Here is a 5,440-nt window from a genome sequence, read left to right as displayed (position 1 = left end):
TATATTTATAAAATCAGAGAGGGGAAGAGACCATTTTATTTAAAAAATAGGAGCACCATGGACTGAGTATTTGCTCAAGGTTCATTGTATATTTTACTTATTCACCTTTCGCATCCCAGCTGTGGTGAAATCCCATCCCTCTGACTCAAGCGGCTCCTCCGCCCGCCTGCCCCGTGTCCGCAGTGACAGTTCTTTCCTGCCTTCACTTGTTTAGCGCTGACCCCTGCCACGCTGCCTTGGAAGCACTGCCCCCAGGTCGCCCCCAGCTTCGTTCGGTTCTCTCCCTCAGTCCTTCCTCTCTCTGAATTATCGGCCCAGCTACCCTGCCCACAACCGGCTTCTTCACCCTTTCCCCTGGCCAAAGGGGTGCTAAGTGAATTCTTTGCCCAAGATCCTGAGACCATCTCGTGGAGGTGAGTTGTGAGAGAGGGCAAACTCTTTTGTAGACCGTGTGAAGAGCCGGCGGTCCGGAGCAGGACTGATGATCTCTGAGCCTCATTGGTGCGGCACCAAGGGGAGATCAGAGAGTGGGGCGGGTGGGGGTGGGGACATGTAAAGAGATTGCAAGTGTGCTGTGACTCACCCCCTTCTCCCATCAGCACCCACCAAAGGAGGGATGAGAGGTGTCTGCCCCTCTCTTCAAGTTTTTCTTTTTTTATTTTATTTTATTTTTTATTTTTTATTTTTTTGTATTTTTCTGAAGCTGGAAACGGGGAGAGACAGTCAGACAGACTCCCGCATGCACCCGACCGGGATCCACCCGGCACGCCCACCAGGGGCGACGCTCTGTCCACCAGGAGGCGATGCTCTGCCCCTCCGGGGCGTCGCTCTGCGCGACCAGAGCCACTCCAGTGCCTGGGGCAGCGGCCAAGGACCCATCCCCAGCGCCCGGGCCATCTTTGCTCCAATGGAGCCTTGGCTATGGGAGGGGAAGAGAGAGACAGAGAGGAAGGAGGGGGGGGGGTGGAGAAGCAAATGAGCGCTTCTCTTATGTGCTCTGGCCGGGAATCGAACCCGGGTCCCCCACACACCAGGCCGACGCTCTACCGCTGAGCCAACCAGCCAGGGCTCTTCAAGTTTTTCAAGAGCAGTTTCAGGAGTGCCCACTGGAGAAATTGGGCACTACTAAGATGGCCTCTTGGAGTTAGAGAGTCAGATGGGACTGAGGATGGACACCCCCACCTAGAGAAAGGAAGTGGGCTAGCTGGGCAGCTAAGTGAAGGAGAGCTGCGCTGGGCTTGGGACAGACCTGCCCGCCCAGTTTGTCACGAGGTCTCTCCTGGATGGGATCCAGGAGCAAGTGAGAGGCGCAGCCTGGAGTCATCTCAAGCCTTGTCCCAGCGGGCCACCCGGAGGGGCTGGTCCAGCCCAGCAGACGTCAGCTGAAGAAAGGAAGAGATCTCGAGGAGCTAGAAGCAGCCAACCAGGATAGGGAAGCACCTGCCTGGGTCATGAGAACGGGAGGGGAAGGTCCGCATTGCTGAGGGGCATTGCCAAAACAGACAAAAGCACCAGGGAGAGGACACTCAGCTTCCCTCAGTCTCTAGGCCCAGAGCCCAGGAAGCAGGCTTTCAGTGGTGCCCATGGGGGCAGCCCGTCCCTCCCCCTCACCTCTTCCTCTTCCTCTCACAGGTCTCTAACACGGCAGGGGCGGTCCACCAGCAAGCTGGCAGAGGACGAGCAGACAGGCAGGTGGGTGAGAGGACAGGGCTTTCTTCATTAGACTGGTTTCCTGCAGTGGAAAGGGGCGCGGTGAGGTAGGGAGGAAGGGACCCTGAACTTCACATTTCTGGTCTGAGGATGTTTGCATTCGTGGTGGGTGACCAGAAAAAAGTCACAGGAATGCTGAATGTCCAAAGCCTGGAAGAAGAGGGGAACATAAACTGTTCTATGCTATGTCTTCCCACATCAGGGTTGTTTAATAAATCAATTACAGTTTTCCTGTCTATATTTTTTAACTGGTGAAGACAGTGAACTAATATTTATTATTATTATGTACAAATAATAAGAGTATTTATTATTTTAACTAGAAAAGACTGGGGAATATTTAATTCTTGCCAAAATTAAAAGAAGGAAAATTGAGAATCAAAACGATGCTCTTTTAGAACCAGGGGTGAGGGTTCGGGGGGGGGGGGGGCGGTGAGGGCGTCTTTGCTAAAATTGAGAACCTATCACCCAGGGTCGTGGAGAATCGGGCCTGTCTTCTGGTTAACTATATTCTCGCAAGCTTTCATACAAACAGTATTTCATAAAAGCGCCTTTCACACTTCAGTTGTGTCTGGGACTGGGCATCGGCTTTATTTTCCACCCCTGCTCTGCAGGCTTTGGAAAGGAAGGCAAACAGAGGTTCTGGAAGTCTTCTGAGCCCTGAGCATCCCGTGGCAACACTGAGCCATGGGGTTAAGATCAAACCTCCCAGGACGTGGGCTTCAAATCCCAGATTCTCCCTGGGAAAATATCTTGATTTGAGACCGCCTGACCCCCCTCCCCACTTTTTTTCTTTTCTTTTTTTTTTTTTGCATTTTTCTGAAGTGAGAAGCGGGGAGGCAGAGAGACAGACTCCCACATGCACCCGACCAGGATCCACCCGGCATACCCACCAAGGGGCGATGCTCTGCCCATCTGGGGCAGTTGCTCTGATGCATCCGGAGCCATTCTAGTGCCTGAGGCGGAGACCATGGAACCATCCTCAGTGCTGGGGCCAACTTTGCTCCAATGGAGCCTTGACTGCAGGAGGGGAAGAGAGAGACAGAGAGAAAGAAGAGGGGGAAAGGTGGAGAAGCAGATGGGTGCTTCTCCTGTGTGCCCTGACTGGGAACTGAACCCAAGATTTCCACATGCCAGGCCAATGCTCTACCGCTGAGCTAGCTGGCCAGGGCCTGAGACCCCCCTTTTTTAGGCCAAAATGCCATGGAGGGTAAAACATCTCCAGAAGCACGGGAGCCCGGCTGCTGAAAGAAGCCACGTGTAAGAACACTGGCCACGTGGAACAGCCCAGCCGAGGACTGAAGGCTCCACAGGTGTGGGTGTGGCAGTGATGTCTCTGGCTGTGGCATCACCTTCGTTTTGGCATAAATCATTTGCAGAATGGCTTCTTTTCACAGCAAGCTATGTGTGGAATAAATACTCCTGTTGCTATGGAATTAGAAATGGGGAAGCCTGGTTTCAGGGACTGAGGTCTTGATTTTAGGGAGAAGGTTCGGTAGGAGTGAGGCAGAAAGGACAGCTTTGTGAGCGGGTGACTCACTGGCACCAGGAGTGTGGCCGCCCCACCCAGCAGCCTCAGACACCGTGAGGGGCCTCTCCTGTCGCCGGGAGGTTGCTTCTGGCACTGCCCAACATCCATCCTTTATAAAGCAACTCTGCTACCTCGAAAATCATTTTTATATCAGTAAATATATAACACACAAACAGTTTACATATATGGTATGTATATTTTTAAAAATAATAATAGAATAAAATGAGCACTCACACATACTATCCAGGTTCAGACAGAGAAGACTGCCAGTATTTTTGAATTTTTCTGGGTGACCCATGCTGCTTCCCTTCCACACTCCAGAGAGAGCCCCTATCAGAATTTCTTTTTCAACCCCTTGGTTCTACTTTACATTTTCCAAAACATGCATATGTCACTAACAGTATGTTTAGTATTGCCTGTGTTTGAGCTTTATATAAATGGAACTAAGGTCTGTATTCTTTCAAAAATTTTTATTTATTTATTAATTTTTAGACAGAGAGGAAGGGAGAGAGACAGAAAGAGAAAAAAACATCAGTTGGTTGTTCTACTCATTCATGCTATCATTGGTTTCTTCTTGTATGTGTCCTGACCGGGGATCGAACCTGTAACCTCGACATGTTGGGAGGATGCTCTGACCAGCTGAGCTACCCGGGGCCAGCCAGGTCTGTATTCTTTCGTACTGTAATTATATAGTGGAGAGTTCTCCTTGTTAATGTGTTAGCTGTCCTTCCTTTCCACCACTGTGTAATGTTTTGTGGTCTGAGTATATCAATTTTAATATATTAGTTCTATCCTTGATTGTATCAAGATACTGACTTTTTTCTTTATGAGTACTGCTACTATGATCATTTTTGAACATGGATTCCTCAATGCATCTACAGTAGTTTCTGTTTGGTTACAATTCTTGGCATAGGATTACTAAATGGTGAAGTACATGTCTGTCTAATTTTACTAGGTGACACCAAAATATTTTGCGAAGTAGCTGTTCCAATTTATAATCACATGGGCAGTGGAGGAGTTCCTACTGTTGCGCGTCCTTGATTACCATTGGTGCTATCAGGTCTCACATTCTTTATAAATCTAGTGTGTGGGAGATATCTGATCTTTCATTTGCTTTTCCTTGGCTAATGCAATTCCTGATTCTATAAGTTTGAGCATCTTTTCAGAAATTATAAGTATTCTTCTTCCTCCTCTGGGAAATTTCTGTTTCCATCTTTTGTCTGCTTTATAGGGTTCATTTTTCTTACTGTGTTGGAGATGTTCTTTATTTGCAATCTTTTGTCAAGTATATTGCAAACGTTGCCTCCAGTTTATGCCTTATCTTTTCACTGTCTTTACGATGTCTTTGATGAATAATATGAACAGAGTTTTAAAATTTTAATGTAGTCAATTTACAAACACATTCTTTCGTGATTTGCATTTAAAAAATCCTTCCTTACTCTTGAGGTCATCCGTAGATTCTCTTAATGTGCCTTTAATGTTTCAATTTCTTAATCTACCTGGAATGTGTGTGTGTGTGTGTGTGTGTGTGTGTGCGCGCGCGCGCGCGTGCTCTCTCTCGGACGCACATTTTGCTTGACCAGTGAGATACTTCATACCTGACTAGGTACGCCGGCACCGGGATTCAGAGCAGGAAGCAGAGCACACCTGGGCATCTCTCCAGTAGGAGTCCACCCAGCACTCCAGTGGTCATTCTTTAGCCATAATGACAGTTCAGATATGGAGAGGGACATCACACTGGCTTAGAAGCCCCAGGCTCAGTAGGAACCAATAACTTTTCTAACTATGGGCACAGCTGTAAGGTCCTGGCAAAGGAAATGCCTAGTTATAAGTTATAAGGCATCAGAGAAGTTCCCATAGTATAGTCGTGGTTCATTCACAGTCTTCAAGTACAAATACAGTTTGTCAATCAGGGCTTATTTTTTATACGTACTGCTGCCTTGCAACGCACCTGAAATTCTACCTTTGTTAGGTTTCAAGGTAAACAGAAGGAAAAAGGTAACCCAAGGCCAGTTTCTTATATTGAAGGAGTAAAGGTTGTGTTGTGTTAACACTTTCTCTTCCTTCACTGTGTTGTGTGTGTGTCTGTATAGGGTATGAATAGGGATCTATTTTTATTATTTTACTTTAAAAATTTTCTCTTTTCAATTACAGTTGATAGTCGATATTATTTTATAGTACTTTCGGTTATACAGCATAGTG

Source organism: Saccopteryx leptura, chromosome 1 (genome assembly GCF_036850995.1).
Source record: "Saccopteryx leptura isolate mSacLep1 chromosome 1, mSacLep1_pri_phased_curated, whole genome shotgun sequence".
Taxonomy (NCBI): domain Eukaryota; kingdom Metazoa; phylum Chordata; class Mammalia; order Chiroptera; family Emballonuridae; genus Saccopteryx; species Saccopteryx leptura.
This window is presented reverse-complemented; position numbering follows the sequence as displayed.